General features: G+C 39.7%; 1 protein-coding gene across 9 annotated transcripts in view; it reads right to left on the bottom strand.

Annotated features, from left to right (window-relative positions):
• Positions 1-24,652, bottom strand: part of Tprg1 (tumor protein p63 regulated 1) — a 207,995-nt gene that overhangs the window by 158,391 nt on the left and 24,952 nt on the right. The window contains exons 1-3 of one of the 9 annotated variants that reach the window (XM_077110426.1): positions 19,819-19,890; positions 16,367-16,671; positions 15,230-15,316 (exon numbers count right to left, since the gene is read on the bottom strand). The exons of 7 other annotated variants lie outside the window; for them this stretch is intronic. The gene's annotated coding sequence lies outside the window, so the exon portion shown is untranslated. Of the gene's footprint in view, positions 1-15,229; positions 15,317-16,366; positions 16,672-19,818; positions 19,891-24,652 lie in introns of those variants that run through there. One more of the 9 variants, XM_076867491.2, reaches the window with a different exon arrangement.

The raw sequence follows: 24,652 nt of genomic DNA, 5'->3' as shown, positions 1-24,652 counted from the left end.
AAAAGCATATGTACTTATTGTCCATACTTCTTTACCACTGAAATATAATCCCATTATCTTCTTATTGGTTACTTTTGCGTAGCCTCATTGCTTTAGATAAGTATTCAAGGCTTTTCCTGGTCACCTTTTTCTCTACAGCTTCTTCCCAGTCGCCTTACTTACCAGCCAGATTAAACCAGCACCTTACACCAAGTACTTGACAGTGCTGCTCTCTGTTTGGAATGAACCTCTTGCTCTTTGCCACTGGCATACCTCAAGGTATGCTTCAAGACCCAGATCAGAAGTTCTTCCCCACACCCCCAGGGAGAGGCCCTGTGTTTTCATAACACCTTGCACCTTTTTTCTTAAAATAATGCTCAAGTTATCATTATTTGTTAACATGTCAGGTCCCCCACCCTGTTAGAGTCCCTCGAGGCCAGGAATTTGTACCTTTGAATGGTCTCATTCATGCTGCAGTGACCAGTAGGAACCACCAGATGGCAGTATGTGGACATCTTTCTGTTACCAGTCACAAGGGAGGGGAGGGTTTTGGGTTTTATAACAAGTTGCCTTTCTTTCATCTCTGTCCTTGCAGATGGACAAACAGATCTCTGCAGACAGAGATCTTATGACTGGTCAGTAGAATTCACACCCCAGAATCAGAGCCACGGCAGCCATTGTATTCCACATATGCTACCATTGTCTGAGAACATTCCTCCTTTGGTTTGTAAACGAATTATACTCTTCTGAGTTCCAGAGAAGAGAAACTTGGATTTGAGCTTGATCTTTGCACACACGAGGTGACCATCTTTTTAGCATTTAGGAAGAATGGCTACCAACACCCACTGATTGCCTCCGTCTGTTGAGGTTCCTTAACCTCCTGCCCACCCCCATCTGCCAGACCCAAGCAGCAAGCAAAAGTCAGCCAAACATTCAGGACTTACATTTTTCTAAGTTTTATTCTATATTTAATTGATACATAATAATTGTACATATTTATGGGATACAGTATGATGGTTTAGATACATATATACACTATGTAATAATCAATTCATTGTGTTTAACATCTCTATCACTTCAAAGTTTTGTCATTTCTTTTGGTGAGAGCATTCAGAATCCTCTCTTCTAGTTATTTGGAAATCCGTGCTACACTGCTGTTACTTAACATCACTCTGTTGTGCGATACAGGGTATTCCTCCTATCTATAATTTTTTTGTGTAATGACCAAGCTTTCTCTATCATCTCGGCTCCCTGCCCTCCTCTGCTTTTGGTAACCATGATTCTACTCAGTACTTCTATGAGATCAGCTTTCTTAGATTACACAAATGAGTGAGATCATTTCGGTGATACTTGGAATTTCTGTGCCTGGCTTACTGTATTTCACATAACATCCTCCAATTCACTCAGGTTTTCAGTGCTTTTTAAAATGGATAAATAGTATTCCATTATGTAAATATAGCACATTTTCTTCTATTTATTTCATCCATTCCCCCATGGATGGACAACTAGGTTGATTCTTTTCTATTGTGAATAGTGTTGCAAGAAATGTGTTGATGTCTCATCAGCATACTGATTTCATTTTCTTTTGATAAGTATTCAGTACTTTGAAGCCAGCATCTTCCCTGAGTTCTGGTCTCCTTTCCTACTGATAGCTGGTCAGGCCTGAAGCCCCTCAGGCTGACCTTGCATCTCTTCTAGGCTTGAACTTAGATGTAGCACTAAGCGGGGAGTTCCTGACCCTTTTATATGGAACCCATGCTGTTCTCTGGAGCATCTCAGAAGCCAAGCAGCTCCCATGCAGGAGACATCCCAACCCAAGTGGAAGACAAAGAAACATCCCAAAGATCTTTTAAGACTAGAAGTGTGAAGGCAAGAAGGGCCTGAAGTTTCCACTTTCTCACTGCCTCCTGCTCTTGCTACTTTGTAATCTCTGTTCTCTGACCAAGTGTTGCCACCTCTGGCCCAGTAATGTGTGGAAAGCAGGGCACTGTGGCCACTGCTCTAACATCCTTATTGCTCCAGTTTCTTCCTCCAAACTTGTACCAGTCCTACAGACACTCTCTCTCACCACTGTCAGAAGAGAGGTTATGTTACAATGCAACCAGAAGTCTCCCTTTAAAAAAAATCAAAGCTTTTTTTTAGTTCTAAAGAGGCTCTAGGGGTAGATGTGACATCCTGGATAGCCCAGCCTCCTTCTGAGTAAAATACCTCATTTCATGGAGAGTATAGTAGTTAAATCACAGTCTCTGGAGTCAAGCAGACCTGGGTTCCAATTCTGGCTTCATTACATCCTTACTCTGTGACTTTGGTTGAGTTACTCTGCTTCTGCAAATCTTAGCTTCCTCATCTACAGAGGTGGGGAGGGGGATACACACATGCCCTAGAGGGTGTGTAGATTAAATGACAAGACATGTAAAGTATTCAGCAGAGGGCATGAGTACAGCGTGCTAAATGAATGTTAGCAATTGCCGTTGGCTTTAGCATCTGCAGACATGCTCTGCAGAAGATATAGCTCCCTAGAAGTAATTTTTGATGCTACTTTCAGCACAGCTTCAGAAAACTCCGAAAATCCAAAACCTCTTTATAAATCACACTAGGACCGGTTCTGTAAATGAGATCCATTTTGCTTTCATTTATTTATTCTTTCATTCAGTGGGATTTATTCAGTTCATAAGCTGTGGCAATCTCAGGGTAGGTTGTGATGATAAAAGGATGTATAAGACATGGTCTCTGCCCTCAAGGAGCTCATAGTATATGGAGCAGACCAGTTCTAAAGCAATTATACAGTGGGATCAGTGCTCAAATTATGCCCAAGATACAAAAGATGCACAGGGAAAGAGCCCAAGGCCCCAGTACTTCTTGCAGGGCATTGGAGGGCCTTCATGATCTAATCCTTTCCTTCCTGGCAATGTCTGCTCCCAGCAACATTTGTCTTTTGGGGAATTTATTATGATGTCTCAGACCTCTAACCTTGACACTGGCGATTCTCTCTGAGTGGAACACTCTCCTGCCTGGAAAACCTCTACTAATCTTCCAAGTCTTCCTCTTTCTCTCAAGGAGACTTCAGGGCTCCTTTTCTCTCCAGCAATGACCTCATTGAAGATTTGAGACAGACTCTTGTATTTTGGCACCAGCACTTAACTCACTGCCCAAAACAAAACCAATATTCAGAAATAGAGATACACTCACAATGCCTATGTCTCCGTCATGCCACCAGCGCAGCCTCCACGTCAGTCAATACCAGAGCAACCAGCTATCAGGTAGAGGGTCTCCTGTGTTCCCCCTACCCTCAGCCACACATATCCATGATAGGGAAGCTCTGACTACAACACAAAGTTTTCTAGTATCATCTAAATTTCTTTTCCTTAAAACTCCTTCCAATTTTAGCCTAGTAATGCTCTTGAGAATAATGCAGAATAAATATATCCATGCACTCTCCAACGAAATCCCATCATATATGAAAACATTTGACAGATATAACATCAATAGGATCCTCTTTGGTGTTTTTTATTGTAATTTAAAATCTGCTTGGCTAATTATTTCATCATTAACATATATTAAAAGAGGCTGTCATGAGCTAAGCATTTCTTCGAAGACTTATGTCATGAATTTAATCCTGATGATTCCAATACCATCCCCATGTACACAGTGTACATCTGCTTTGCTTCCTTGTGCTGATTTTAGCTCTGTGCTCAAGAAGATCTAGATTATCTATTTATTTATTTAGCAGTACTAGGGACAGAACCTAGAGGTACTTTACCTTAAAGCTACAACCCTAGCCCTTTTTATTTTCTATTTTGAGACAGGGTCTCATTAAGATTCTGAGGCTTACCTCAAAGTTGTGATCCTGCCTCAGCCTCCTATGGCACTGGAATTATAGGTGTGTGGCACCATGATTGGTTTCTAGATCATTTTAGAAATAAATCTCTAATTATTACAATAGCAATTAATGTATTGATAATATGTGCCAGGCATGATACCAAGCCATAGCATGCTTCCTTTTAAATTTTCATATTGACTTAAAAAATTAAAAACAATACATGGCTACTTAACAGGTGGTAAGCTTGAATTCTCAGAGAGATGAATCTCCTGCTCGTGGTTACCTTCCTGTGAAGTAAGCGCCAGAGACAAGAGACAAGGTCAGGGTTTTTTTGTTTGTTTGTTTGTTTTTTGCTAGGGATTAAACCCAGGGCCTTGTGCGTGTGAGGCAACCACTCTACCAACTGAAATATATCCCTAGCTTCAAGGTCAGCTCTTTCTTCCTTCAGAGCCAGAGCTTTTTCAGCTCTGGCAGAGCAAGAGCTCATGCCACCTCTTTGCAAGTCTGTGATATTTGCCTTTTCAGTTTTTTTTAAAAAATTTGATTGACACATAATACTTGTGCATCTTTAAGAGGTATGATGTAATGGTTTCATTCATGCATAGAATTGTGTAGTCACCAACCGGAGTAATAGCATATCTATTACCTTAAAATTTTACTATTTCCTCATGGTAAATATACTCAAACTCCTCTTTCTTAACTCTTTGGATATGTACAATACATTGTTGTTAATTGTATTTACCCTTCTGTGCCATAGAATCCCAGAACTTATTCCCCTTATCACACAACAACACTGAACCCATTGATTATAATCCCCCCTTCCTCTTATTCTCCCCAAATTTTTATTCTAGTATGGTATAATCTGAAAAATTGAATATTATTTCTTCTGGATAATATTCCAAGTAATTTGTGAAAAAATATTGAACAGAAAAACATGGTTGTCAGTCATCACTTGAGATCTCCTTCTCATCTACATGGGACTGTAGCAACACTTAGGAGCCATTTTTAGCTCAGCCAACCACGAGACCCATGAATATGATAGGACCTTGCTCCTAGTTCACCACATTATGTCCAGTCACATCAGAGAGGACATGTTAAGTCCATTGGCAAAACTTCCCCTAATACGCTGATTTTCCTTTTTAGTAATGTGACAAGAAATAGGATGTGTCCTGTACCACCTGTTTATAGTAAACTCACATTAATTCCTAGTGATCAGTCCCTTTTCTTTAAGGTGCTCATGAGTCAGTTGTGTCACAATCTGTTCCAAAACCTCAGCAAGAACCAAGATAAAGCCCAAACTACTTCCTGGTTTCAGGATTTATTCCTATGATCAAATGCAAGGACATCCCCTTTACTAAAAAGAGAAACCCTTGTGAAGCTGCCAAAATCGTTTCTTCCCAGGGTTATTGAGAAACACCACATCCACACTCCAAAATATATTTTAATGTCAGTTTGACAGCAGAACCACCTGCCTCTTTGAAGTATATAGTATCCTCACTGTTTCATGTTTTTTTTTTCCCTCTTTGTTGCCTATATTCTTCCCAGCAAAATATTTGGCTAAATATTCCTAGCACCCAAATTAAGGTTAAAAATGCCTTAAAATTGCAGGAGTAAATGATTACCTGTGAAATATGTGGGTCCTGAGGACCATTTACAGGAAAGAGAGCTTTCCCGCCATAAGCATGTGAAGTCTAGACAGACATGGAATATCTGTTTGTCTGTTATTGTATTCCAGTGCCAAAAGCATAGCAAGGGCTCAAAAAGTTATTTATTATAGCAAACAGGGTGATTGTAAAAATGAGAATATGTATACCTTAAGAGAAAAAACCCAAAGTTTCAAATTCCTGCGAAAACATAGGTGACAGATACAAGAGCCTTTCTAAAAAGCTGGCCTGATCAGAAGCCTGGGAAGAGAATCTGAAGATTCCTAAGGGAAGGTTTCCTACCTTTTGCAGAAAGAGGAAAGCAGAAGCTTAAGCTAATTGCACTGGAAACAGTAGAATAAGTTCCTGCCCTGGAGGCAGAGGCTCAAGATTCAAGCCTCCAGGGTTCCACTATTAGCTGTTAGCCATTGGATAATTTTTGCACTTTAACAGAGTTCCATTTCCTGATTGGTGTGTGAGAGACAAGAATGCGAATCTCACAGCAGTGCTGTGAGTACCAAATAAGATAAAGGGTATGAAAACATATAAGTACCACCTTTTCCTGTACTGTGGTCAGCTAGAATAGATCAGTTATCTTACATTTAGGATGGATTGAAAGGTTACTTCCTAACCATAGACTCTCAGGCTAATTCAAAAAGATCTTGACTTAATAAAATTGCTGACCTCTGCTAGGCTGAAAAGCCTGTGCTTATGCAGCTCTGGAGCAGCTGAGAGACAACACTATGCAAATAGTCATACAGTGCCAGGTCCTCTACTCAGCTGAAGTTCACGTCTCTTAAACCAAATTTATAATCTTTTCCACAGAACCAGCATCTCCTTCCAACATCCTATTTGTTATTAACAGAATAGTATCACGAGACACTTGGGCCTGAAATCTGTGTCCTCATTGTCAACCCTTGAAGCACGTTACTGTCATTCTGAGAAATCCTTTAACTACTCTCATCTTTAAAATGGAGATAATACTGCCTGCCCCTAATCTGTGTTAGCATTTTATGAGAATCCACTGATTGATGTAAAGCTTTTCAAGAATTGTAAAATGCTATGAAGAAAAATGATAGTCTTAATAATTGCAATTTTATAGGGTTAGATGTCTTTGTCGAGAATGTCCATAGAAAACTCAGTCCAAAAATCTCATATATAATAATACCAAGAGATATTGGTTCAAAGCATCATGACTGCCACTTATATAATTGTGCTACTTGTTCTCTAGCTAAGTAGCTGGAATCTATGGAGTTCTGGTGTTGAAAGAATTAAGAAAATCATTCCCACATTAAAGGTGTAAAATTTCTAAAAAATATATTAATGAGGTGGTAGGAAGTAGCTGACATGAAAGTAGGTTGAAAGGTTTTGGTTTCTCTAATTAAATGGAGTTAATGAGTTTCTCCACCGAGTCTGAGTGCTGGGCTGAATAGTCTAACAGGCCTCTCATTTCTGTGATCTCAATAAGAGATGGCCAACTGGCAGCCGAAAATAATCTGCGTCATGGGGTGACTCATCCTTCACACCTTTGGGTGAAACCTTCCTGTTGGAATGCAAGAGCAGTTTGCACACATCCCTCGGGGGCTGAAGCTAGTGTCTCTGTGGACCTCAGAAGCTGCTGGCTCCCTGCATCAAGGGATCACAGCACCATGACACCACATGGAGGTCCACAGATTGACAACATGTAAGGCACCGCAGATCCCAAATCACAGCTGGGACCAAAGTGACAAAGTGGAGATACAATTTAATTTATTGAATTTAATTATTTAACAATAAGACAAATTTAGTATATCATCAATACTTGTGGAGATTCCAGATAAAATTAATCCCTTGACATAGTTTACGATGCCATTTATGATCTGCAACAGCCATCCTCTCCACTTCTGGCCACTCCTTGAACTTCTCTCTGTCAGAACTGGATGTGTCCTCTTGGGCCTCCATACCTCTGTGCATATAGCCCCTGCTGCCTCCCGAGTGAGGCCACATGTTCTGCAAAACCTTCCCTGGTCCTTTTCCTGCCACTGCTTCCTCCACTTCCTCAAACTCCCCAAGCATGGTCCTTCTTTCCAGTCTTGGCACACACACACACACCCTCCTTATCTCTCTCATTCTTATTGCTTCTCCTGTCTCAGACCTCTACATGGATGCACTTGGAGAAGCATCCCCTCTAAATCAGAGGCCCACCTAATTTTTCTACTAGAATTCCATGGAATCCTTTTCCTCCATAAGACTGACCGCAGCTTGTTCAAATTATATGTGTGTGTGTGTGTGTGTGTGTGTGTGTGTGTGTACTTGTACTTGATTAAAGCCCACACCTAAAAATATCTGAGGTTGTTAAATTTGATAAATTTCAAGCAGTATCTTAGTTTTCACTGTAGATTAACCATATCCTGAGTGCTCAGAAAACATCGGTTGAATAATTTCCTTCTTCAAAGTGCTTACATTTGTCCCTATCTCTGGATGTTGAGCCCCTCAAGATGAGATGAGGTGGCCCTCAGAGCACCCTGCACTTGACCTATTATAGATCCTGTCACCCTCTATCTTAATTGACTTTAACCTGTCTGCCAGCATTTCAATGGCAGGAACAGTTTGTTAGACATCCCTGATGTCTGGCTCACAAAGAGTTTTTAAGCAAATTAATGAACGAGTGACTAGAATGCTTTCCCTCTTTTTGTTTCCACCTCTCAATTGCTTTTCAAATATTGGAGGAATATTGCATCCCAGCACATGGGTGTCTCACACACTTTCTGTGCGTGGTTTCCTGCTTGAAGCACATCTAATGAAATCCACAAAACTTCAGACCTGCAGATTGAGCACTCAGGATATTTGCAGGTTCATAAGGAGGGGCAGTTACTCTCTGGGAAAATGATTTTTCTCCACAACATGATGCAGAGACCTATAAGTCTAAAGTTCCTCCCACTATTGAATTTAAAGTATGAAAGAATAGTTTGAAAACTGCTATTTGTAAATTTTCCATGGAGTGGTATATTTATAAAACCCGAGGATCCTGTGTGCAAAAAGGTCCGCTTTCCAGATGTGTTGAAGAAATCAGGCAAATCCTCGCATATCACCAGTTAGGACCAGTTTGGTGTAACAACTCCAATACTGTGCTCAGTCCACACTTCTGAGATCTAGAGCAACACAGACAAAACTGAGCACACCCCAGCCTGATGAGGGGGCTCCCCTTTGAGTTGTCAGAAGGACTTATAGGGGCTAAACAAAAGCAGAGTGCTTATAGAGTACGATTACCCTCCTCGGGTACTCAAAGGAGCACATCAAATTAGACTGGGTATCCTGAAAGAAAGGGTGAAGGTGGAGGACAGATCTGTGCTTCATATAAGGAATAAGTATTGAACATAGTCATACAGAAGAAAATGGGCTTCTTTAGAAGGGACTGGCACTGTGGACAACAGAGGGGTGCAAGAAAAGAAAAGAAAAACAGCAGGTAATGTTTTGGGATGGATTTAAGCATTCATTTTCAGAATGGAGTTGGTGGTAAAGAGGTTACTAATACAAATGGCCATCATTTATTGAGGCAGGTGTGGTGCTCGGGCATTTAGTCCTCCAGAAGGCTCTAACTTGCGAAGTAACCCTCATTTCTCTCTATTTCACAGAAGAAGAAACTGAGGCACACAAAACATCAGAACGTACCCACTGTGACCAGGGTAAGCAGGCTGAGGGTCAGGATTTGGGCCCAGGTTGATCTGATCCTGGAGCCTGTTCTTTGAGCTGCAAAGATTTCTAAAGTCCCATCTAACACAAATATTCTGGGATTCCGTGAAGATTGAGAAAGCAAGAAAAACTAAATAAATAAACCAGTCTTAAATGAAACTAGTGAACTGAGTTCCACATCTTATTCTTTGTCCTCCAGTGTAAATCCTAGGCTTGCAACTACAGACCATCGAACCCATTTTTCAAGTTTGCTGTGTGTCTATGTGTGTATGTGTGCATGGATTTGACAGGGCTAGTTCATTTCAAGTAACCAAGTATGTCTTTGGACAGCTCTTGTCAAGATCCAATAGAAGCGCCAATTCCAAAAATATGTTCCTTTAGTGATTTTTTAGGGTTCTCTGCTCTGCACGGATTGACAATGTGGTAACAAGAGACATTCTGGAGACTGGATTTAATGCAACCATATGCTAGACAGAATGAGAACCCATATTGCAGCAGACCAGCCGGTACATTTCCATGTTAACAGAAGCTTGATTGCAAATTACATTTAGTCTCAACAGCTCAGTTCACTGCACACAGATGCCATGGGGGACTGTAAAGTTAGCGAGATGTGGGGGAGTACGACTAACATTTTTTTTTTTTGAAAAAAAAAAAAAATCCTTCAGCTGATAGAATGCCAAGGAGCATCAGCGCTGATGCTGAAAAGAAAATGCTGCTATATTTGTTTTGCCAGAAAAGGAAAAATAATCATTGTCGCGGTTGTTAGTCAAATTATGAATACGAGCTCGGCTGGTAATTGTCTGATAATACAAACAGTGATATTAGGGTTGTCAGATGCTGCGTGCGCTGTTTGACAGCTAACGTGTACATGCTCTCTGAATGAGGAGTTGATTCACTGATTCCAAAAGTCAGGCAGACAGAAGGTGGGGGATTAAGGAAAACTTCTATAAGATCCTGGCCTCATGCACAGAGTTGGATCTGGGTCAATGCCCCAAAGTTGGTCAGCATCTCCACTAGGCCTACACAACTTAATCTCTCTGGGCAAAGGTTTCTCCATTTCTAAAAAAGGGAACAATAATTTTCAACCGTGTCCTCCTCCTAAGGCTATTGTGAGGACCAACTGAGAACTTTGTGTGTGAGCATACAGCAAAGCACACGGTGATCTATAAATGTTGCGACTGTGAGTTGTCTACTTGGCTGAGTTTCCTTGTGCTACCATTTTAAGAGTGAGCTAGAAAGATTTCTTGTCCATTTTCTCATGGCTGGAACAGATTGTTTTCAACTGTGTACAAGCATCTTTCAATTAGAATCATCCGTCTCCTTTCTTCTGAGAATCTGGCTATGAGGTACCTCTCACACAGAATCCTCTGAGATTCCTTGATCACATGGTCTTCCCCAGACCTTCTAGAAGGCTTCAGCAAGTGTGCAAAATGCCCTCATTATCTTCATCCTCTGATCTCCAGACTCCAAACTGTGGTAGAGAGTGTTCTACTAAACAGTGGATTCTCCCCTTAGCTTCTTATTCCCAGGACCCCCTTGCAGTTAAATGTACCTAGGTGGTTAGGCTCAGTCAAAGGAATCTGAGTTGGAGTAAAGTAAGAAACTTCCAGGTTTCCTCTTTAAACTTTCTATATGTTCAGGATCTTCCTTTCTATAATTTTTCCCCACCCACCAGCTGAGTGATAAAGATATGGGACTAATGGGAGGGCTGAGCTACAAGATGGAAGGAACCTGGGACTTTGAGTGGCTGTCTGGAGCATAACTCCTTGCCACCCTGCACTGTGAAGGGAGTGAGAAAAAAGTCTACTCCTTAAGATTCTGAGATAAATGCATTGGTTGTTAAAGTGGCTAGTCTACCTGAAAACCTGAGAATCCATCAACTTTATTTCTCTACACCAGTGTTTTGCTACCAGAAATGCAGTCAGTATTTCATCAAACACTCCCTGGGCATACCGTCCTTTTATAGCCCCAAGCCTTTGCTTACATGGCATGATTTTCCCTTGCCTTCCTCCTCTCAGTCCCAACTACATTTTTCTAAAGAGGAGACTTCCACCTTTAGGATCCAGCTCTGAAGCACCCACCCAGATTGATTCTCACTTTATCCTCTGGGATTTTGCAAAATGTATGCATGTCCCTTATTATATTATAATTCAGTCATAGTTTACATATACATCCTCTTCCTCTTGAGACAGGTGCCATAGTCTTATTCAAACCCTTATGAATTCAAAGAAAAATCTTCTCTTTCTCCTCAGTTTTTGTCCATCATCTGTGGGATTGAGTATCCCAGAGCTATATCTTTTAGCTTAAAAATGAAGGGGAACAGAGATAAATATAAAAGTACAATGATTTAACTTGGGAGATCTATTAGTACAGTTCAGGAAACAAATACCACATCTTCCTTTCTAGTCGTGCATCAACCAAGGCCTGCACTAGATACACAGAGTCATTGCAGGCAGGAGGCAGCTAGCTTAGAACAGCAGCACAAAGTATGGTAGGCATGAAGAAGGCCCCTGTTCTATCAGGTCTCCTGCCTCTCTTTGGAAACTCCTATGGGACTCCTACTGATCATATGTTCAAAGCAAAGCTGTAGCCTCTTCACATTTGAGTCCTGTGCAGCCTGTCAATAGGGCTATGTGGAAGACAAAGATGCAGAGTTCTGTTCTCAGCTGGACCTGAATGCTCACATCACATCTTGCTTTCTACAACTTGGGGACAGTATGCTAGCTGCTAGGTTTGGAAGAAAACATTTCTCTGTGTCTTTTAATTTTTGTATTATTTTCAAGTGGCTGTTGTTTTTATTAGTTGTTTTGTTTTGGGAGCTCCCTCATTCCAACATGCACATGCGGGCTTTTAGAAGTTGGTTTCTTTTATTGCTTGCTTAATTTTGATGCTTGGTTTCTCTGTTTGCCACTTTGACATGCTCATTGGCATTAGACAGTTTTATCAGTGGACTCCTAGGAGGTGCTTAGGAATTTTTCAATGGTTCTTGAGACAGGCAGTGGTAAAACAGAATCCGAGGTTGGGAATGGGAAGCCAGGGTAAGTCCTGGATTTGTCACCGAATGGGACAAATTATTTCACCTTAATGTCTTTGCCTCTAAAAGAGTTAATAAAAATATAAACTCCTCTAAACTGTCAGTTCCATAGGTTGATATCATACTTTTTTTTATCTTGTTCAAAATTGTAACATCTACCCCAATACTGGTACACCCTATGTCCTCAACAAAGATTCCTGAGTGACTGATGATTGTTGTGGATACCAAATAAGGTAATAGCCATAGAAACATACTATAAATTCTGTAGTGGTGTACAAATGGAAGTGTTATTATGCACAGATGGGGAATGCATGGACTGTCCCCAAAAATGAAGAGTTTCTTAGCTATTTTAGGATACTGGAAGATATTTTGGCAACTATATTTGAAATTTGCAGTAGTATCCATAGTATCCTTGGTTTGACCCAAAGTTGCAAGAAAATGGGAGACATGACTTAGAAATTGTGCACTATCAACAGAAGTGAAGAGGAAAGATGGCAGAAAGCATTAGAGAGGCCCAGAATACTCTTAGGTAGGAAACAGTCACACATTAAAAAAGAAATGTATATTTACTTAATATAACAAAACACATTTTATCTGAAAAAGGCCATTGAAATCTGAAGTTGGAAATGGTAGGCATGAAGAATTTTCCTAAGAAGTCACTATTTCTTAAGATATTTCATATTTATATATAATCCTACCAAGTTTAAAAAAAATATTTAAGGCAGAAATTGTCAAAGTAGAACATCCAGTTGACAGTTGAGCCAATCCGATCTCTCATCTCGTTTTTGGGAAAATGACACGTCCGAAGCAACTCGACAAGATGTGGTATTCACTGCTACCATGATACTGATACAGATTTCCAAATCACTGGAAACACTAAGAATATTGGCCTATAGCCAGAAAGAAAAGCAAAACAGACACTCAGAAAGAACCAGTTCAAAGTAGTGCCACATCCTGAGGTCCTTATGGTTCTACTTCTTCTGGCTCCTTCCCACCTCAAGACCTCCCTGCTTTTTTACCCTTGGATTCTGGCATGCTCACATTCTTAAAGCACATTTCCCTGTTTGTCCAGCTAGCTGAACTGTTTCTGTTAATAGGATCCAGGAATTTTCAGGAAGTCTAACTTCTCATAAGAGGCTCCTTGAAGGTTCACGTATCTCCACAGCTCCTAGTGCAATGTTCTGCACAGAACAAGTGTACAGTAAATATGTAACTCCTGTAACTTCAGGGGACTTCCCTAACAACTCCACTTTAGACGGAGCTCCCCTCTCCCAGAATTCCTCTCCCATAAAGACTTTGTACTATCATGGTCCATAACTTTGTTCTCTCTTCTCTTCTAAGCCAATACTGCCATGTCCCAGCCTATCCTCATTTCCCACCCAGACCCAGATAGAAGAAGCAGAGGTAAAGAGACTGGTTACACTTTTCTAGAATTTCTAAGTTCATTTATTACATGAAGTCCATCAAGAATCAACCAAGTTACTCAATCAGTGTTGGAGTAAGTGAATGAAGACAAAATCAACATGCTAGGCACTGGTGTAACAGAGAGGAAGAACATAGAGCTCCCAGCCCTTAAAGATCTTAGAAATTGTTTACTGATAGACACAGATTCACACAACTAGAATATGATTCAAATATTATAATAGACTTGGGTACACAGCCCTCAGAGCACTCAGGGGGTTATGCTAGGACATGAGATCAAAGAAGGTTTCAGAAAGTAGAAGACATTTGAATTGGGCCGTGAAACATGCGTAGGATGTCCACAGATGGCGAGAGTCTGGAAGAAGGGCATTCTAAGCAGAGGAAATAACAAGTTTAGTGACAAAGAGGGGTGGACAGATGTGACAATGATGGGGACTACAATTCATCTGGAAAACCTAGACCAGTATTCCCCAAAAGACGCTCTGGGTAAAAAAAAAAATCTTCCAGGGTAGATCAGTTTGGAAACTACGTATTATTTATAATTTAAAATGTACACCTGCCTACCAAAGACTCTGAGAAATCATTTGGGAGGCTGTGTAGTCCAAGAAGTATGGTGGAGGGCCTGAATAGGGACAATGGAAGTGGGTTCAAAAGAGAATGGCTGTGGAGAGACTTCATAGGAAGCACAATCAGGACTTATTACATCCAAAAGAAAAATGTGTGTAAAAGGACCAGGTTTTAGCTTGTTGGACTGAATAGATGGCAGTGGAATCTGAGAAGAAAAGATAAGTATCTGGGGAAGGTAACACAGATTTTGCTTCAGATATGGTGGGTTTGAGATAACTATGGGGCAAGTATATGGTAGTGTCAAGAGACAGTTGACAATATAAGGTCATGCTAAACAACCACTAAAGCCACTCTAGTAAAGTGTACTAGGGCCATGGACTGAATAAGCCCCAATATCCTTTTTGACCCAGAACTTATATAATTACATGATCAGAGAGACCCACATTGAAAAGCATAGATGATCCAGTTTCTTCTGGCTGACCACATCCAAGTGCATCATCTCCTACAGATGCTCATGGAAGCTCTGATCATAAAGGGGACCTCAGTGGCTGCACACATTCCAATGAAAGGAAGTAGCTTGAAGGAAATGTATTTAACTACTATTACTTTGCTGTGACCCCAGTAAAATGATTCCCTTTCTAATAGCCTAGCCTCACTCAGAAGAAACAATGGAAATGCAGTATACTCAAGAACCATCAGAGAAAACTAAGCACATTTCTTGTGAAATATTTCACTGACCCTGCCTTGATATCAGTACACCTGGGAGAGTAGAGAGGACACTGGGCTGAGAGGCAGCTGAGATCCTAGTCCTCAATAGGTAGTAAATAATTGCATGTCCTTGTGACCATTACTTACCTTCTGTGTGACTCTATTAACACAACCCAGAATGTGTTGAGAAGAATGATACATAAGTGCTTACTCCTGGGCTTAAGGAGATGGGTTTGTTTTCTAAGATAACTTTAGTAAAGGACACTGCTTGTTCTAGATATTCATCTAAACTGTTGGATGCAAGAAAGGCCTGGACACTGAATGACATAACAGGCTCACTTTACAGAATAGGAAACCAGGACCCAGAGAGGGCAAGTATCTTACCCAAGATCCAACAAGCAGCAAAGGCAGAATAGGAGCTCTACTTTCCAGGTATCACTATCTTTGAAAGACTTAGATATGGAACTTTGGCTAGAAAGAAATCAAAAAGAGAAAAGAAAATATGGATTGACTAATCAACTCCATCATTCAAAACCCAAAGAAACAAATGGCACATGCTGTGGAAGCAGTACAGCTATCATGGTTTGCCTGGATGTCTGAGAAATGGGGAATCTTCCTTCATCTGTGCTAATTTGAACTGACCAGTCTCAGGTCCCAGACACCTCAGCTCAAAGACCTTACATACACTGAGCCATTCTGTAATGAACACTTTTATACTGATATCCTCACTGAGCAGAAGTTCAGATACAGCAATATCACCCACTCCTATAAACCCTCTCCTGGCTCCAAAGGGAATGAGCTCAGTGAGGGACCATAATCAATGTCTTCTCTGAACTCTGGAAGAGTCCCCTAACTGGTCTTCCTGGATTTTGTAACTCTCCCTCATCAGGGTTAGCTTATCTTCCCATATTGTTTCTGCTTCTTTCCTTCCTGTCTCTACGGCAAATAGCATAAGAGACAAACTCTTCACCCAGGCATTCAAACTCCTTCTAGATCTGATCCCAATATTTCTTTTCAGTTTTATTCCTTTTACTCCTTTACATGTTCGCTACATTTCAAGCTGAATTTGGATTCCTTGCTACATCCCAGATACACAAAATGTCTTTTTGCACACTGCCCTTTTCTTCTGGTAGACCATCCATCAAGATCCACTCTGGTTTCTTAACACCCTCATGGTCTCATGTTTTTCCTATTTTTAGTTTGTATTTCCTTTCATTGAATCATGATGTAAGTATTTGTCTTACTTCCTCATTAGATGGTCCTTAGTCATCTCTCCTTCTCCTGTAGTGCTCAGCTTAGTGCCTAGAACCCAAGTTTCAGCCAGAAAAACAATTTATGTTATTTGAGGTAAAATAGATGCATGTACTAGACTGTAGTCAAACACAATTTTTATAAATTGTAAGAAAAAAAGGAAAATAAAAATAAAAACAGCTTTGGCTAAAGATGAAAGCATTTTACTGTAACTTCAAATTAGAATAAAGTAGCTGGTTCTCCAAACAAGCACTCAGAGAATTGTTTTACCTGTACTCTCTCTTGTCTATTCAGTTGCCTAAGTTGCTTTGAAGTCTGCAAAATGGCCAATATCTCCAATCAGAGTAGTGTTTCCTTTCCAGACAGGAAGACGACTGCTAAGTAGAGAATCCACGCTTGTTTTTGTGGTCTGACTGCAAGGGTGACTCATGCAGTAAAGCCAGAGGCTGTTTTGATCTTTCACTGTTTAGAGACAATTTACAGTTGTAATTTTCTTTCTCTCTCCTTCTCTCTCTGTCTCTCTTCCCACCTCTGGTGACTTATCCAAAGGATCAAACCCATTTGACAAATGGAACCTACATAACGAGAGCGCACACAATAGAACACACTTTCATCTAAAGTCCACGAATGAATGCTGTGTTTACATCTCTGATGACAGGGTTCCCGTAATGACTTGGCCTTTTTCTCCTTGATTGAATATTCCCCTGGGACTTCTAGTCTGGACTCCTGTTTTTTAATGAGGACATTGGAACACAACCTCAAGATGTCTATAAAAATGACCTTTCCTTTGGGCCCACTCCAAAAGCAGAGAGGAGGGCCCGCGTCAGGGTGGTTTTGGAATACAGCTTTGCAACGGACTCTTTTCCCCAGAAGCTCAGAATCATAAAATCACATATCACCAGCACCAGAGAACCACGGGGATGCAAGACTTGGAAGACTTCACTTCCAAGTCCTCAGATGGAGAAACTGAGGACTACAGGGGGGAAACAAGTCACCATAGATTACATAGCACAGTCACAACAAATCCTAGCCAGCTTGGGGTGGAAAGTAACAACTGGCTAAATGTTTTGCTTTACATAAGAGAAACTTCCCTTGGTTTCCCCTGTGCCCAACTGTGGTTCTGTTCTGTTCTCCTTTCCTTTCTGGTCAGAAGTGTCACTAACCAGAGGCAGAGGCAATATGACATAAAGCAGGTAGGGAGAAAAGGGGCCATGAACAGCTCAAGCAAAATAAATAAGTCATCAGCCTCTGGCCTCTGGTTAGAGAATCTCACAGTCCTGAAAGCCAATATCGGCTCAGTACAAGAGTCAGTGGTGAAAGATCTGAACAAGGACAATCTCAGAGGTCCAAGATCAAGCAAGTTCACTCTGTTACTATACTACAGCTTTCCTCACAGTATGGGGGATTAATTTAGCATTCTAATGAGGTTTAAATGAGAAAATATGGCCAAAAACTTCATGATAATCAAGTTCTGTTCTATTCATGAGAATTATCATTAACATGCCCTATCTAGCAAACTTGTCTCCTTCAAGATCAAAGTTTCAGACTCTGGGGTTGAAATGGACCCCTTAACTCTAAGTGGCAGACATGAAAGATCATTCCTGGCAATAAATTTTGTAAACACTAATGCGGATCATTTGGAAATCCATAAATATATATTTTTAAAATGGAAAGAAAATAATCTGTAAATTTATTCCCTAGATATAACAAACATATATACTCGGTCAGAATCAAATTATAATCATTTTGCCTAATAGTTTTTTATATTATTTTTCAGGTCCTCAAAAATAAATACACACACACACACACATACCACAAACATTAGAATGCATCAATAGTTTTAAATGTTATCTTTTTAATATATAGGTAACTTATAAGTGATTTCTTTCTTTTTCGTTTTCCTTTGTCTGCTCTGAGAAGATTTTTTAAATTTTTTTTATTTGTTCTTTTTAGTTACACATGACAGTAGAATGTATTTGGACATATCATAAGTATATGAAGTATAATTTCCCATTCTTGTGGTTGAACATCCTGTATTCATACATGAACATAGGAAAGTCATATCTGATTCATTGTACTGTCTTTACCATTCTATCCCCTTGCTTTCTCCCCATTGCCCCTTGTCCAATCTAGTGAACCTCCATCTCCCCACACACCTATTGTGAGTCAGCACCCACATATCAGAGAGAACATTCAGCCTTTGGTTTTCTGGGATTGGCTTATTTCACTTAGCATGATAGTCTCCAGCTCCATACATTTACCAGCAAATGTCATAATTTCATTCTTCTTTATGGCTGAGTAATATAACATTATGTATATGCACAACATTTTCGATATCCATTCATCTGTTGAAGGGCACCTAGGTTGGTTCCATAGCTTAGCTATTGTGATTGAGCTGCTATGAACATTGATGTGGCTGAGTCACTATACTGATTTTAAGTCCTGGTTATAAACTGAGGAGTGGGGTAACTGGTCAAATGGTGGTTCCATTTCATGTTTTCTGAAGAATTTCCATACTGCTTTCCAGATTGGTTGCACCAATTTGCAGTCCCACCAAAATGTATGAATGTACCTTTTTCTCCAAATCCTTGCCAACATTTATTGTTGCTTGTATTCTTGATAATTTCCATTCTGACTGAAGCAAGATAAAATCTCAGTGTACTTTTAATTTGTATTTCTCTAATTGCTAAAGATGTTGAACACTTTTCATATATTTGTTGGCCTTTTGTATTTCTTCTTCTGTGAGGCATCTATTCCGTACCTTTGGCCACTTATTGATGGGGTTATTTGGTTGTTGTTTTTTTTTAATGTGTTTGTGTGTGTGTGCGTGTGTGTGTGTGTGTGTGTGGTGAGTTTTTTCGAGTTCTTTATATATCCCTTATCAGTAATTTTTAAAATATCATTTGAAAACTAACGCCCAGATTGGAGTTTATCTGGGCCCTTATATAGAGAGAGCTACTCTACCATCACTGGTCCAGCTGAAGGCCTTTCTGAGCATGAAAACATGATACTAATCATCATCTATTTACAGATGTTGTGAAGAATTTTTAGAAACTTCACTGATCAGAGGTAATGGCATAAAGTGAAAACCAAATGCTCCATCTCAAGATCCACCATTGCTTGCAAAATTGGCATATGGTATTAAGTTTTCTCATCTCTAAAATTCAGATTATTCCCTGTGTCTTCAAACACAGGTCATTATCTGTATTTGACCTATTCTTCAAACTCAGGTTATTACCTGTATTTGTATAAGAATATAAATGAGGGTTGTCAGTTCAGCTTAGTGGTAGAGCTTGTACTTAGCATGTGCTAGTACCTGGGTTCAATCCCCAGCACCAAAAAAAAAAAAAAAAAAACAAAACAAAAAAAACCCTAAAGATTGTACCTGAAAATCTGTTATGGATGAATAAACTCTGCTGTTAGGAAGATATTTTTTTATGCCATCAGGAGACTGTCCTAAGCAATTCGTCTTCTGTCTGAATCTGTAAATGCTTCCTTTATAGTTTATCATTCACTAAAGAAAAAGAATCTATGTTTGTCCCTAGTTGCATCCCATTCTACTCTCACTGAAGGATTTTGGGTGTTCTCCTTAATATTGTTGTTTAGTTTTATTGACTACTAGTTAAAATAAAAGGCAGTGATTTTGACCATACCAGCCTATTTCCCTCTGATAATATTCAGTTACTGAGATTATACCAAACCAATTAGTAAAGCATACATACCTGTAATCCCAGTGGCTTGGGAGGCTCAGGCAGAAGGATCATGAGTTCAAAGCTAGCCTCAGCAAAAGCAAGGTGCAAAGCAATTTAGTGAGACCCTGTCTCTGAGTAAAACACAAAATAGGGCTGGGGACAATTGCCACTGAGTTCAATCCCCAGTACCAAAAAAAGAAAGAAAGAAAGAAAGAAACAAACAAACAAAACACACACAAGAGTAGAGGTTTAATTTGGAGAATAGTGTGAATTATGTTTGTGTGTGTGTGTGTGTGTGTGTGTGTGTGTGTGTGTGTGTTAATTCCCCATTTTCTAATGGGGAGCAATGTTTGTATTTTCTGAAGCCTCATAATCTCTTCCAGGCAAGAAGGAATCATAGGTCCCAAAGGCAGCCAAAATGGCTTATCTTTCTATATGCTTTGAGAAAGAGGCCATGATACATGAAACCCTACAAACTAAGGAGATCTGTACATATGTCATGATCATCAAGGGTGTTATGATAGCTTTACCATTACAATAATCATAGATGTACTTATTTTTCAGTTCAATGTTTATTTGAGAAGTTTTATTATCCCTTTCACAAAAAGTAGCTTAAGCATTTATTTCTAATTTGCCAGTCACTTTAGAATACTTTTTTTGCATTTCTCTTTTTTCTATGGCATCTTATAGAATGTCCTATATAGGAATAACCTTTGGTCAATATTAATGAAATCAGTAAAACCATCTTCATCCCCTTTCCAAGAAAAAAAATTATATTTTTCAATAGCCCAAACTCTTTTTATTTTTTCCTCCATCTGTGCTTTATTGAAAAGATAAATAAGTGTGGAATTAAAATAACTGAGCCTAAATAAGAAGCAAAGCAACATTCTTTACTGAAATGAATTTCAGATAATAAATATTGAGGAAGAAAGGAAATGACCCTTAGAAGAGCACAGTAATAATGGCAGCAAATGAGATCTACCAGTATATGCTAAAATCAGTTTCTTACTAAAAGTTTAAATAGAAACAGACATGCTTGTAGTCTCAAAGCATCTTTTCTCAAAATAATTACTCATTACAAAGGGTAAACGAGTACATTTACCCTGGAGAAACCCAACAGATGCCATCTTAACCAAGTGATCAAAGTTAATGTCACCAATAGTACATGTCAACATGATATACCTGAGACTATGCTCTGAGAAGAATGTGTCCCCTCTCCAGCTCTTCAGTGTCCTTCCCAATACCATCAACATAAACATGAAGCAAAGGAAAAGAAACAAAATTGAAGGACATTCTGCAAAATGACTCATTAATCAGTCTTTTTTCTTTTTGTTACTGGGGATTGAATCCAGGGTTACTTTACCACTGAGTTATCTTTCTTTCTTTTTTTCTTTTTTTTTTTTTTTGCTGTTCTTTCTACTTTTTAATCCCCAGTCATTTCTGTTTTTTTTTTTTTTTTTTAAATTTGAGACAGTGTCTTTCTAAGTCACTGAGGCTGGCTTCAAGCTTGCAAACCTCCCACCTCAGCTCCCCAAGTTGCTGGGATTATGGGTTTGTGCCACTGCGCCCAGCATCATCAAACCTTTACAAAGGGGTCATGATTATGAGAGAGAAGGGAAAATAATAAGAAACCACTCTAGATGGCAGAGAGATCTGATAACTACAAGCAGTGTGGGACTCTCAATTGGATCCCGGGGATGAAAGGATATTTGGGGAAAAATTGATGAAATATAAATAACGTGTGAACTTTAGCAAATTATAGTGTACCAAGGTTAATTTCTTAGTTATTATCATTGCTCTCTCTGAGTGTATAAGGTACTAACATTAGAGACACTGGGGAAGGATATAACAGGCACTCTCCACAATTATTTTGTAAGTCTAAAATTATGAAAACTTCAGAATAAGAAGTTTATAAAGTAACTGAGCCTAAGAGCCAACATTGCCACTTCTCCTAGGAATCCAGCACTGCCACCTCTCAGGGACATCTCCTCAGGTAAATCACCTGAGCTTCCAAAGCGCTGTCCCTTTCTTCAAGACACCCTCCTCCTCCACTTCATCCTCTCTTTACACAGTGCTGGCGGCAATGGGACAGTGATTCCATCCACACTCCAAGAGAAATGCACAAAGGTTACTCAATTACAAGACCCCAATAAATGAGTTCATGAGAGTGTGTGACTCATAGGAATTCTCTCTCATCTTGCAATTTTGCAAAATTTATTTTTAAAAATTTATGATATTTTATTATTCATCTCTCAAACAACCCAATGATACCAGTGCTATACAGGATGTTCTACACGTATCAGCTAACTATACAGAGGACTATGCCTGTCCTCGTGGACAGATGACATCCTGAAGCTAATGAAAGACAAATAGACTATCCTTATCCCAAGAGGAAATGATCATCTTTTCCTTCTGGGCCATTCAATGCATGTACTTCTTCTTTCTCTTCCATAGCATCTGGTTTACAAGGCTCCACTCAAAGGCTGCCTCTTCTGAGTTCTCCCCTGTGATTCTTCAAACCAAGCTTGGTTTATTTGTCTCTGAATCTCCACATTACTTTGAAAAGACCTAAGCCTTTTACCTGGGAGTTATAGCCACATTCATCCACATTTTATCTCCTTTCAGGCCTTGAGGGAAGATTGTGGTGTTCAAGCCAAGTTCCTGCAGGGCCTACTGATAAATAAAGGTGATACTTTCTAAACTGGGAGGTGAGAGGCCCAATCCTCATTCAGACGGACCAATAATGTGGCTTATTACTGATAGGACAAACCAACGCAGGTGCAATTATTCATTGGCTTTGATTATTCACATGTCCTCACCTAGATCATCTCTAAATTCCTCCCAGTTCTGACACCTGCCCTCTAGGAGCCTGGTTTCAGTTGAAGCAGAAATTTAAGTAAGGGTTTTGTAGTACAAGTGCCTCCTTGGCTACTGACTATGACTTCTCATGGGTATCATAATTCTCAGTCCTTGTTGAGATTCCCACATTTCCTTTCCCCTACTTTGGAGATGCATCACAAATATTATCACAGATTTATGTAGAGGGTGTTCCAAGTTCTGAAGATTTTGCAGAGTCAGCAATAATAGGCTTCCTATAAATCAACAGCAGGGAATCCTAAGGGATCTTTTCCCCCAGGTCACTTTCAGGAAAGAACCCAAAGGAGGATACAGTTTTACACTAACAGCACTCACCTGCTCAGAGTTTATAGGATGTTTCTGCTGGATTGAAGTCCTAAAAGTGGATTCAGACTCTATCTTTACCCTTTAGAGTGGAGTAACACACTTTGGCTTCCTGTGATTCTGATGAACATCGTGTCCACCAGGGAAGCTCTTACTAGAGCTGCCTTTCTTTCTTACATGGTTTGTCAGGAATGGAATAAAATAGAACCAGTAGCAGCCTACAGAGTGCATACCACACACCAAGTACCAAGCTAAAATAATTATAATGTATCAACTGATCATTCTTGTATCCCTATAAATTTGATATTCCATTTTCCATTCAGAAGATAAGGAATCTTAAGATCAATCAACTTAAGCCAATGATACAAGGTCACAGAGCTAGAAAATAATGGGAATCAAATTCAGATATGTAAGAACGCAACCCAAACCCAGGTTCTTGATCATACACTTGCCATTTCCCATAAGAAACCACTTTAAAATCAGAACCATCGTGCACATGAGGGAATTCTCATTCAATCTTTACAACACACCAGAGGGTGATAAAGCAGATATTTCATCCCTGCTTTATAAACCACCAGTGGTCAGTTTTACTATCACCCAGGTAGTAAATGGTGAAACTGAGTTTCACCTGTCATCTATCTCTGACCAGATTCCTTCGGCTAAAAAAAGAAGCTTAACTTTCAAGCTCTGCCTGAAGGCAGATTGCTGTTTTAATACTAGAAGGTCATGCTACCTTACAAGAGTGTAGCTCTAACCTCTCTGTGTCTTCTGAGTCAAATTGACTTATTTTATTTGGAACAAGGAGTTTTCCTGATGTCAGCAACTCATAGCCCAAAATGGACTCTTCTGTATCTCATACATCATCCCTGAAACCAAAATTGCCAGCATAGTCCTGCTTCCAGAATTTTTATTATGGATAATGATACTATGGACTAAGGGAAAGCCCATCTCTGATCCAGGCTTCAGCAGAGCTGATAGCGCTGGCAGAAAGATACCTACCTTGCACTTTGTCAGGAAAGTGAACCTGATATGAGATCATAAAGATGGAAAGCCATGAGGGTGATGTTCTTGCAGAAGCATGTTTCTCATTATTAAAGGCATTTTAAAAGTCAAACAAGTAGACCAAAAAAAAAAAAAAAGAAAAGAAAAGAAAAAAAGAAAGAAAAGCCCTGCACCTCTATCTTCTGAATAGGTAATAAAATCTCTCAATGAAAAATAACTGACATAAAAAATATTTTGCAAAGGAGGAGGAGAACGGTCTTTTCCTGAGATCTAGGGCCTTCAAGCAGTCAGAATTCTAACTTGATGTAGAAAGTGCTGCCTCCTTTGGTCCTTATGATTAAGAAGACATATGAATAGAGAGACCAAAATAAGATTAAGTAGGGGAGGAGTTGTTTACATGAAACCTACATCTTTTTATTTCTTTGCCAATCCCCCATCTTTGTGGACCTCAAAAGGAGTGGGGAGGGGGGAAAGGGGAATTAATCAACTATAAACAAACAACCCTGGAAGAAGATCATATGGTCTGACAGGCCCAAGGCTCAGTGAATAATAAGCACCTTGGTTTATATAGCACTTTATAGTTCACCATACAATTCCAATTAGATCATGTTCTTTGATCCCTCCAAAACAATAAGAGAGGTCAGCTGGGAATAGTCTCCCCATTTTACATCTGAGAAAATTG

This window comes from Callospermophilus lateralis, chromosome 10 (assembly GCF_048772815.1).
Source record: "Callospermophilus lateralis isolate mCalLat2 chromosome 10, mCalLat2.hap1, whole genome shotgun sequence".
NCBI lineage: Eukaryota > Metazoa > Chordata > Mammalia > Rodentia > Sciuridae > Callospermophilus > Callospermophilus lateralis.
The sequence above is the reverse complement of the archived record's forward strand: the minus strand, read 5'-3'. Positions and strand labels throughout refer to the sequence as shown.